General features: G+C 36.4%; 1 protein-coding gene across 1 annotated transcript in view; it reads right to left on the bottom strand.

Annotated features, from left to right (window-relative positions):
• Positions 1–12,755, bottom strand: part of TRIQK (triple QxxK/R motif containing) — a 166,045-nt gene that overhangs the window by 33,976 nt on the left and 119,314 nt on the right. The gene's annotated exons all lie outside the window — the stretch shown is intronic.

The raw sequence follows: 12,755 nt of genomic DNA, 5'->3' as shown, positions 1-12,755 counted from the left end.
TTTCACTGATATAAGGTATCTGAAAAATAAATGAGCAAACATAACAAAACAGAAACACTCATCAATACAGAGAACAAAACAGGTGGTTGCCAGAGGGGAAGGGACTGAAGGAGAGGAAATAGATTAAGCAGATTAAGAGAGACAAACTTCCAGTTACAAAATACGTAAGTCAGGAGTATGAAATACATGATGTGGGGAACATAACCAAAATAATGTAACATTTTGCATGGTAACTAGACTTAGCATGGTTATCATTTATAATGCATAGAATAGAGATATTGAATCACTGTTTATATACCAGGAATTAACATAATGTTGAAAGTCAAAAAGTACAAACTTCCAGTTATAAGATAAATACATACTAACAGGTGTAATATACAATGTGGTTGATATAATTAATACCGCTATATGTTTTAAATATAAAAGTAGAGAGAAAATCCTGAGTTTTCATCACTAGAAAAAAACTTTTTCCCTAACTTCATATCTGTATAAGATGATGGGTATTTAAACTTATTGTGATAATTATTTCATGAGGTATGTACGTTAAATTATTATGCTGTACACAAACTTACACAGTGCTGTATATTAATTAGAAGGGAAAAGTGAAAAAGTTAAATTATTTATATTAAATTTTCATTGCCTCAATACAATTATGATAATCCTAATAAAGATAAAAATGAGAAAAGTCTTTACAGATTTGAATCTGTAGGTGCATTATTCAAGGAGTGTGGGTGTCTTGAGCTTTCATCAGGTCCCCAAAGCTTGTTCATTCAACTGGTCTAGAACCATGACTTGAGAGGTTACATATACCTCTAATGGGTGCTTTCTGGTGGATTTAAATGTAAAAAGGTATATTAAAGAAGAATAAATTGAGAATAATATTTGTTATTCTTTAAAACATCTTGAAAGCTCTCTTTAGAGGCATATGTAACTTCTAAAGTGATGGTTCTAGACCGACTGAATGAACAAGCTTCAATGTTACTCTCTCTGTCCTTCCCACCCTCTCCTATACCAAAGCATCCACAAGTCTTTCTCTAGGTCTGCATCTCCATTGCTGCCCTGAAAATAGGGCCATCCTTACTCTCTGATGTGCCAGAAGGCTGTCTAAAGTGAATATTGTCAATACGAAATATTATCGCCAGAGAAACTAAAGATGTTTTATATCATTCACTGGTTGGATTTGTTAAGCCGTAGGTTTTTTCTTTTAATGTTTACTATACAGTTTAACCATCTTCACTTGAAAAAAATGCTACCATCATCTTTCTTCTTAAAACACTGTAAATATAAACAGGTTTTGACAATAAAAGCAAAACAAACAAAAATACAACAAAAATTTTAAAGAAAAAACTTGCTACCACAAATAAAGAACAGATACCAAAAAAGTAGCAGAGACTTTAAAGAATGCCATCAAGAAGTTCAAGTGTCTAAGTTCCTAAATGAATTGATGTGAGAGCAAATTTATAAAGACAAATACAAAAAAGTTTCATTTATATTCCAAATAAGAGCAAGGAAGTTCCACATTGCTGGCTGCTTGGGTCCTATTGTATCAGTACTGACAGATGACAAGTAGAGAACAGACCTGGTAAAGGCTAACCATTTCTTTCTGCCTTGGTTGTCGAAGGAAGATGATCCTCAGATAGGAAAGCTGGGACATATGCTTGTAAGAGGAAATCAAAGCCTTCGATCCATAAGAAGAATTTTTGTCTCAACTACATTTGTCTCTTAGCTTTCATGTATCACTTATTTAAAACTTTAAGGAAATTTAGTGTGAATTCGTCAGTCTAGTTTGGATATCCTTATGGAATCATGGGGCTTCTCTGGTGGCTCAGATGGTAAATAATCCACCTGCAGTGTAGGAGACCTGGGTTTGATCCCTGGGTCTGGAAAAATTCCTGAGAGAAGGGAATAGCTACCCACTCTAGTATTCTTGCCTGGAGAATTCCATGGACAGAGGAGCCTGGTGGGCTATAGTCCATGGGGTCCTAAAGAGCTGGACATTACTGAGTGGCTAACACACTCATGGGGTCGCAAAGAGTCAGACACGACTGAGCGACTGAACTGAACTGAACACACACACACACACACACACACATACACAATGAACTCATGAAGACTTCCCAGGGGGCACAGTGGTAAAGAATCCACCTGCCTATGCAGGAGACACAAGAGACTCAGGTTCCATCCCTGGGTAGGGAAGATCCCTTTAAGTAGAAATGGCAATCTACTCCAGTATTCTTGCTTGGACAATTCCATTAATACAGGAGACTGGCAGGCTACCGTTCATGGGGGTCACAAAGTGTTGGACACGACTGAGCAACTGAGCTCACACATACACACACACACACACACACACACATACACGGAATCATGAAGATGTGAAATTTTGAGAGACTTGAGGTGGACAGACTTAGCTCTGCTCTTTCAAAGCAGGTCAGAGAATTTGACTCCAGTCAAGAGTCTAGGATGTGTTGTTTAAAAATGTATTTTGTGAGCACTTAAAGTGAAACTCCAGTACTTTGGCCACCTCATGCGAAGAGTTGACTCATTGGAAAAGACTCTGATGCTGGGAGGGATTGGGGGCAGGAGGAGAAGGGGACGACAGAGGATGAGATGGCTGGATGGCATCACTGACTCCATGGACGTGAGTCTGAGTGAACTCTGGGAGTTGGTGATGGACAGGGAGGCCTGGAGTGCTGCGATTCATGGGGACGCAAAGAGTCGGACACGACTGAGTGACTGAACTGAACTGAACTGAACTGAAAGTGAAGGCAAAATTGTACAATAAGAACTTATATCAGGTTTATTTTCATTTATAAAATATTATGGAAATGCAGTAATCATATCTCATACCATAATGTGTTTAATAAGTTCCTTATCTGGGAACACTTGTTTTTTTCCTAGAGCAAAGTACAGCATGACCTTACAGATGTTAAATACAAAAACTGGCAGACTCAGTCTTACTGACAGCAAAGATATTTAGAAGCTGAATAAGCATTGTTTAAAGACTGGCTCTAAAATCAGACATTTTTATCTTGAAAACTTAGATTCATTACTTCCAGATCACGACCTTGAAAAATCACTTCACTTTTCTAAAGCTCAGTTTCAATGCAAAATGGGGATAACAATATGGTTTGCCTCCTGGGGTTCTGTAAGGATCAAAGAAAACGATACACACGAAGTGCCTACCAGTAGACTTCACTGGCACAGTGCTCAGTAAATGGTAGCTTTTATTGTTACTATTATAACTAGCTAGTAAAATGTTGCCGTCTTGGTAGTTGTAAGCCAAAGCAATGCTTAAGGAAAAGGGGCCAATACAATAACATGACAAATTTTAAAACTGTCAAAGAAATTATCATATGAGGACTATCAGTAATAAGTCCTAATCTTCTCACGTTAATATAATGCCTCATTAAATTGTTATTAGTAATCATTAATGTTAATTTTATTTCAGAGTGAGCTCTTCCAAGGTACTCAGAGAACTGTGAAGTCATACATAATAGATGTGTAAAACATTATAAAAACATGTGAAATAACAGTATTGATGTACATATAAATAGTTCATTGAAACTAACTGAAGAAAAGATAACCACTATAATTTGCATATTTGTAAATTTGTTTTATATATTTTCTATATATAAATATATATATGTTCCTATATTTTCATGTCTGGTTATTCAGAATATGAAAAAGATACCTGCTTCTCAGTGATGCTGTGCCGTACCCATCACTCACTGAGTGGTTTCATCAAGCACAATGTTTTCAACAGGACAGGAATTAGTGTGCTCACTTCTTAATTTCAGAGTATGTTAGGTATTCAGGAAGTTGCTAACTAAGTGGCATTTTCCTAGTGATTATTATTGTGCCATTATAATATCAGCCCATTTACTGAATCTCAGCTATATAAGGCCAGTGCAGGAAAAGATGAATCAGACATGTGGCCAGCCTACAGGGGGATGATAGAATGTATGATGAATGCTAATGCTTGCTGGGCTGTGGTCAGCACCTTACTGAAGCTGAGATGCTCTGGGGAGGAAGGGACAGGCTATTTCAGTTGAGTCTGAAAGGATCAGTACTATAGATCTGATAGTGGGTTGATGGTGAAAGCAGAAAAAGAATCCAGAAAGTAAGGACAGTGTGGCCAAAAAGCAGAGAAGAAAAACATAGGTGAGCATTGGGGAATGAATGAATTTCATTCAATTTAATTAGATTGGAACCAGGGACTCAGATTAAAGACAGAGGTGTGCTGAGAGGATCACAAATGGACCTCTGAGGAACACTGGCCTGTTAAGGGCAGAGAGAGAAAGGGGAGGCTGCAAAAATCAGGACAGGTGAAAAAGTAGGCTAGGGAGTGACCAAATACAGTGACAGTTTAGAAGCACTGGGGAGAGGATATGGCATCAGGTTGCAATTTTAAGTAGACTAGTTAGGGTCGGCCTCATTGAGAAGGTGTCATTTGAGCAAAGATTAGAGATGAAGGAAAAAGTCAATAGACGTAAGTCAGTGCAAAGGCCCTCTGGTGGAAGTGTGTTTGGTCAAATCAGGAAGAGCCTGAATCGTGGCTTTGGTAGAGCAAGTTGAGTGAAGAGACACTCCTTTGCCAAGCCCCTGACCTTCTTTTTCTCCACAGCACTTCTTATCACCTGGCATATTATGTTTATATATTTGTACATATTTTTTAATTTGTTCATTTTCTATTTCTGCTCACTTACTCCTCCAGGATATGTGGTCTATGTGGACCTAGATTTTATCATTTTTGGCTCACTGCTATATTTCCAGTTGCTAAAAAGTGCCTTACTTCTAGTAGAAATATAGTAAATATTTGTTGAAAGAATGAATAAACAAGAATAAAGCAACATGGTAGGCCTGTATATGTCTACATTTGTGTATCTTTTCATTAAAGACAGCAAAAATTTGGGTATTACTGTAGTCACAGGCTATTGAGATCTGTGAACAAATATATTGCATATTTTATAATATGAAAGAATAAAGTCTAGAAGGCTAAAAGCAAACTAATTAATGCATAGATGTTATTAGGGTATATTTATGGACAATATGATTTTGGTTTTTTGTTTTTGCATTTTTCCTATAATTATTTTTTCTATATATATATATATTCTAAGCCTGTGATATTTGCTGAATTAACTTAAACTTTTGAAATAGAGGAGGTCTGTGTATATTAAAGCCTCGCTTTGGTATCTTATTATAATTTTTGGTTCGGTGGATTATAATTGTAGTATACCTCCACAAGCCACAATTTAATGAACCTAGAGCTTCATTTCTAGCGCCAAAGAGAACTGGCAAACCTGGAGCTCGATAATGCTGTTTTGTTTCATTAAATGTTCTCACTGCCTGTGTGGAAATAAATGTGCGTCGTCCCTGACAGATGATAAAAGGCAGCAGACATCATTAGTGTCCATCACATGACTCCTGACACCTACTGGAGAGAAGGCTTCTGTTTGCTCATGATCAGAGGTAAAATCTTTCTACAGATTGATTTGAAATTACTTCTTAACTTCAGTGGTTCAGATCTGGCCATGAAGCCAAGAGTGGCTTCCTATTCCAACCTTAAAAACCTTCTTCTGAGGTTTTAAATTATTTCAGCTCTGTATTGCAGGATGTTTCAAGGGGGCAACCATGCTCACAAAGGAAAAGGGCTCCATGGAATGCTTTATTAGAATTTCAAAAAAGTGCCATCTCTTGAACTGCTCATTACTAGGAACAACCTGATGCCAAGCAATTTATGATTATTAAAACATATAATTTGCATTTAAATTAAATGAATTAATAAATAGCAGAGATTACAAAAATGTGTTATATTTTCTTATTGCTTGCTGCTTTAATTTTTACACATGTTAAAATGAACAAAATTTATAGGTTTCCACTTACGTTTTACAGAGAAATTATTGAAAAAAAATAAACTGGAGAAACTACTTAGTCTCTATTATTTCCATCTTTTCCGTGAGAATATGTGAACATATTTTGTGTTTCTTTTAAAACATGGCTTCTTTTAGAGAAATTCTCAAGATATTTTAAGTAATAGCTTTTAGAAGATATTTCTCGGGTTTATCTAAGACATCTTTTTGAAAAGATGTATAGGGAACCCAAATATTTTGCTTAGAATTTCTTATATAAAAAGGTTTTCTTATATTGATAAATGATAGTTGTAATAACTAAACAGTTAATAGAGAAACTATTATGTGTATGAAAAGTATACCAGGTACCAGGATGAATGAGATTCAAATGAATATAATTTGAATTATATTAAATTATAAAAGTCCAAATTATAAAGTCCATTTAGGGGTATACAATTAGAAGACACAAAAACATTTTAAAAATAAAAATATAATAAGGTCTATAGAAACCAAATCAAAGGTGGCTTTGTACATTTAACCTAGAAAATGAGCAATTTCAAGATTTATTTAAAAACCGTGGGAATTGAGATAATGATATCCTCCTGAAGTGAAATTTCTCAAGTCTTCTACCCAATGATATCAAAATATGACTGCAAATACAATCACAAATGGCTCAAGCATTGAGCCTTCCTAGGAAGTAGAAAATACCAAAATCAAACAGAAACATAAATACTACAGTCCAATAGGCATCTTATGACTACTGTAAGAGATTGCCCTAGTGATGCAGTGGTTAAGAATCTGCCTTGCAATACAGGGGATGAAAGTTGATCCCTGGTCAGGGAACTAAGATTTCACATATTGTGAAGTAACTAAATCTCAACTACTAAATTACTGAGCCTGCACACTACTGGAGTCTGTGCACCACAATGAAAGATTCCCACATGCTACAACCAAGATCCAGTGCAGTCAAATAAATATTTTTAAAAAGACTACTGTAAACCTGTGGGTTCCAAAATTAGGAAGCTTCAATTCAGTCACTCAGTCATGTCTGACTCTTTGCAACCCCATGGACTGTAGCACTCCAGGCCTCCCTGTCCATCACCAACTCCAGGAGCTTGCTCAAACTCATGTCCATTGAGTCAGTGATGCCATCCAACCATCTCATCCTCTGTCGTTCCCTTCTCCTGTTTTCAATCTTTCCCAGCATCAGGATCTTTTCCAATGAGTCAGTCCTTCCCATCAGGTGGCCAAAGTATTGGAGTTTCAGCTTCAGCATAAGTCCTTCCAATGAATATTCAGGACTGATTTCCTTCAGGATTGCTTAAGACACACCATTAAAAAGTGGAGCACATCAATAAGTCATGGACCCCAGAGAAAGGAAATAATACTAAGTGCCAACATTTGAGGTCTGGTATTTGGCACTTCACAGTACCAGCTATAGGAGAAAGGTTTGAAAATGAGTAATACTGGAAGAAGTTAGCAGCGTCAAAAGTGCATAGCTTCCTATAAAGAATCATAAAAGTAGAGAAAAGATTATGCTCTTGAGGAAGTAGCAGAAATGAGAAAGAAGGTAAAAGAAAAACTGAGGATCTGTCAGAAATGAAAAAGAAATCAGGCATGCCAATCCTGCCTGTCTCCCCTACCACTGAGAGCATTCATCAAAGAAACTGTCTTCAGCAGGTTGTTGTAAAGAGAGAACCCTGGACTACAGACTCAATTCCTAAAATGACTAGAAATAGAGAAAAAAATCAAGCCAACTACATACAAAGCTAATGGAAGAATAAAACAGAAAATTCAAATCAAAACACTTCAGCTGAAGAATTGTTCCATACCAAAAAACAACAACAAAACACAAATCAGAAGAATGCTAACACAATTTTTAACTGAACTAAAAATGCTCAAATAAACATTTGGAAATTAGATGTAGATATGTAGAGATGCAGACGTAAATGTAGATGCAGATATAAACTAGAAATAGAAATTTTAAAGACCACAGTGACAAAATGCGGAATAATGCAGTAGGAGCTGATCGATCTCAGCAAAGAAACTGGAAAAAAAAGCCCAACTCACAAACAGAGAATACATTGAAAGGTACCCAAGGTATATAATAGATTGTAGCAAAATTTACTGAGACTCAAGAAAAGCAGGAAAACCAAGAAGATAAAAGTGAAATAAAGTAGTAAGTAAAAGGGTCAAGGAAAATCTGGTGAAATGGAAGACGTGAAAAGAGAATTCAAAATACATATAGTTGAAGTGTCTGAAGAAGGAAAACAAAACATTCTCTAACTGACATGAAAGTATAATTGAAAACTTTTCAGAACAAAGAAAATATTATTTTTACATATTTAAAGGGCCCACTGTGTGCCCAGGAAACTAAAAAAAATAGAGAGAGAGAGAGACATATCCTAGAAAAACAATTAGAATTCAGGGTATACAGGCAGTAAGATCAAGTTACTTGCCCATGGAGGGGGAACTGGGAAAGACTGGCATTAAGCTTTTCAAGGGCAGCAACAACAACAAAAACAAAGCAATATTGTGGCAACATTTTGAAGAAATTGAAGGAAAAAAAGTGCAAGTCAAGTATTTTATAATAACCATATTGCCTCAAGTGTAAAGGCAATAGAAAAAAAATACTTAAAAGGTTCATGGATCCAGGGAATACTTTATAGATGAGCCCTTCCTTAGCTGGCTGAGCTTCATTCAACTAGGAGATAACCTAGAAAATTTTGGCAAAAGAACTGATGATAAGCATTTCATACATTTTTAATTCTAGAGTTAAATTTAAGAGTAAAATACCAAAAAGGGTAGATGAATACACTCTAGAAAAGTAGGGAGAAAACAACTAGAGATGGATGAAGGGAAAGACAAAGGAAAAAGCAGTCTAAGATTACTGACTGCTGTATAGGTAACAGACGAAGGTCAAGGGTATCATGTAAGCTTGACCGTCCACCGAGTAACAGATTATTTGTGAAAATGTATATTAAGTGTATTAAAAATGTATGAATATAAGTGAAATCTCTAGATAAAAATACCAATGTTCAAAAATACCAAATTTTTTAGAAGCAAAGACACATTAAATACAGTAACATATATATGTTAATACATTTGATGACTGTAAAGTTATAAAATTATTTGCAGCGTTGATAATAATATTGAAAAATGTGAATGGGTTTCACTTAGCTATTTCCAAAAAAATTCCAAATCGGCTCATAAAACAAATCTGAACTCTGTGATTGTTAATTCTATGTAAAGGGCACACCTAACATACAGTGATTCAGAAGGTTGAAATTATAGTTATAGAAAGAATATATTAAAAAAACTAAGTCTGCAAGCATTGTGACATTTTTATTTAAAAAAACTGCAGAACTCAGATATAAAAGCATCAAAGACATTCTACAATGCTAAAAGCCAAAACTCATAATCAAGATTTAATAACTTTGAATATCAATACACCAAATAACAAGACACCAGATAACAGAGCAACCATGCTCAAAAAGCAAAAACAACAGAAAATACAAAGTTGCCCTAGTCTAACTGATGGATCAACGAGTGGTCACACCTTCTTGATGACGTCCTCCAATAATAACTATGGCAGGAGGAGGTCCTACTGGCATAGACTTGCATACAGGGTAGAGTACCTGGCTAAGCATCCTCCAATGCACAGGACAGAAGCCCCACCACAGAATGATCTGGCCCAAAATGTCAACGGTGCCAACACTGAGAAACCCTATTCTAGGGAATGGGGTGTAGTATTTATTCATTCAAAAATATTTACTGTGGCAAAAACCACGGGTCTACAGGCATTCTTGGCATTTGAGATACAGCAATAAAACTCAGAATCCTCACTGAATGACCTCAGAGTCCAGTTGGAGAATTATATAAATGAATAATTGTCATGGAATAAACTCTCTGAAAGACAAAGAATCATCACCTCACCTATCCGTGAGTTGGAAGGGATGCGGACTGGAAGGGGAAAGGCCAGGCAAATCGGGGAACAGAGAGGTCTTCAAGGATAGATAGGTAGGCATTTTCCAAGATTAAATATAAGGAAATAGTTTTAGGCAGAGGAAAGAAAGGTGACAGTGAGTACAAAGGGACGTTAACAAATGACCTTCTCACTCCATCTACCTCATGCCCTCTGTGTTCCAGCCACTCTTGGCTGCAACAGGCCAAGTGCTAGTATATCTTTATCCTCTTTCAGTGGTTTTCTCTTGCTTTAGAAGACACTTTCCACTCTGTTTGATGAAACCATCACCATCTCCATCTCTCAAGATCATGTCACGAAAGCAAGAGTATTGTTTTTGTTTCTTTTTGCTTCTTAATGCTTACGGATATGTTGCAAGCACAAAAACAATTCTGGCATGTAGCAAATGTTCATTTTTTTCAAATGAACAAGTGAATAAACCCCAAATCCTTACCAAGTCTAAGCTCATACCGCTTGCCACGTGACAGGCCAATAATGGAGACTCGAGTTGTTGGGGCAAGGAATAACAACTTTATCTGGAAAGCCAGCAAACCAAGAAGATGGTGGGCTCAGGCCTCAAAGAACCACATTGCCTGAGTTAGAATCTAGGCTTCTTTTATACTAAAAGGGGAAGGAGTAAAGTGCAGTATTTCCTGATTTTTTCATCAGCCTCCAGAAGAGATGTGTTAATTTCTTCTTTTGTCTAGTCATTCACAGGTGGGTCTGGTCAGGATGTTTCTTGTTGAGCTAAAATCTTTCCACTCAGTCCTGTCTGACTCTTTGTGACCCCATGGACTGTAGCCCACCAGGCTCTTCTGTCCATGGAGTTCTCCAGGCAAGAATACTGGAGGGGGGTTGCCATTTCCTTCTCCAGGGGATCTTCCCAACCCAGGGATTGAACCTGCCTCTCTTGTATCTCCTGCATTGCAAGCAGACTCTTTACCATCTCAGCCACCAGGGAAACTATGAGCTAAACAAAGGGTAATTTAGCTTAACACTCATTACCTGGGAGGCAGGATTCCCAGAGATGAGTCATTATGTATAACTTAACCTTATAGGCAACATCTCTAGTTATTAACTGGTAAAGGGATACAAAATATTCTTGCCTATTACAGTATCAGTTCTTTTCTGAAATACTCTTTAATTCTTGCTAAATATTCTTCCAACACACAAACACATGTACAACACAGAGACATGTTCTGTACTCAGTTGCTTTGGTCACGTCCGACTCTTTGCAACCCCATGAAGCACAGTCCCCCAGGCTCTGCCAGGGGATTTTCCAACCCAGGGATCCAACCCGTGTCTCCTGTGTCTCCCACATTGCAGGCAGATTCTTTACTACTGATCCACCAGGGGAGCCCAAGACATACATTCAAACAGAAGAGAACTGTATCACAATCACTTGTAATCCTTTATAACTTTTTTGACCTCTCTCCATGTCATTTAAGTATGCTGCTGCTGCTGCTAAGTCGCTTCAGTCGTGTCCGACCCTGTGCGACCCCATAGACGGCAGCCCACCAGGCTCCTCTGTCCCTGGGATTCTCCAGGCAAGAACACTGGAGTGGGTTGCCATTTCCTTCTCCAGTGCATGAAAGTGAAAAGCGAAAGTGAAGTCGCTCAGTCGTGCCCAACTCTTAGGGACCCCATGGACTGCAGCCTACCAGGCTCCTCCGTCCATGGGATTTTCCAGGCAAGAGTACTGGAGTGGGGTGCCATTGCCTTCTCTGCAGTTAAGTATAATACATGCTATTTTAGTGAATCCATCACATTTTATTTTATAGAAGTAACAAGTAAAAAGACTCCTATATTGGACATTTACATAGCTTTAATTGTTTCTTTGTTTTTTTGACATTATGAAGAATGCTTAAAGTATACATCAAATTTAAGAAGTTTTAAAGTACACTGCAAAAGTCCCTTCCAAAAAGTGTGTGAGGTTACTATTCCCCCAAGCAGTATATTAAAGAGACTGTTTTTTCACATCTTTAATTAACACTGGGTACTGGCTTGTGTGTTAGATTTTAATTTAATGTGTTATAAACCAACAGTATTTCCTTTATGGCTTCTGATTCATAAATCACTGCCCAGAAATAATTTCCCTACTAAGAGCTTCTAAAAATGTCTATAATTTCTAATACTTTTTATCATTTCATTTTCATACAGAAATCAAATTCCATCAGAAATTAACTTTACGTCATGGTCTAGGCATCTTTTAATTTCCAGATGGATATTCAGTTAGTGTATTTAATAAATAACTTACCTATCCTCATGACGTATAGGAAACATTAAATGAATATTCATGTTTTGATCTATTTCTGGACATTGCACTTTTTCTATTGGTTTATCTACTCTTCCTTGACAATGATATTATTTTATGTATTATAACTTTATGATACACTTTACTATCTGGTGGGTTAAGGTTCTCTTTTCTATTTCCAGAGCAGAAGACTATTTTTATTAATTCCTTTTCTAAAGTTTTATTATGTCACCCTGTAACATTGTTTTATCCAATGAATTCTCTTCATACTTTTGCTGATTTTCTTCTAGATAATTCTATAGTTTAGATTGCAATTGTAAAAGATATTTCTATGCTATTATATTTAGCTAATTATTGTATAGATAGATAAAGCTATTTATTTCACAAATATTTTTCTAAAAGAGCATGCTACATAAATTTTAATATTTTCTTAGCTTTCTAGTCCATCATATAATATGCAAATATTATACTTTTCCCCACATTTACTACTTATTCCTGTTGTTTTTAAAATCTGACGAACTAACTGTCACTTTCAGAATAACTTAAAATAGTATAAAAGCATAAAGCTTTCATGATTTTAATAATATGAAGCATGATAACATAATTCTCATTTCAGTACTGAAGAGAACAAAGATTGCAATGGATTGAATCATATCACATATGTAAAATCTGTGCCTTTATAATG

This window comes from Bos taurus, chromosome 14, assembly GCF_002263795.3.
Source record: "Bos taurus isolate L1 Dominette 01449 registration number 42190680 breed Hereford chromosome 14, ARS-UCD2.0, whole genome shotgun sequence".
Lineage (NCBI taxonomy): Eukaryota > Metazoa > Chordata > Mammalia > Artiodactyla > Bovidae > Bos > Bos taurus.
The sequence above is the reverse complement of the archived record's forward strand: the minus strand, read 5'-3'. Positions and strand labels throughout refer to the sequence as shown.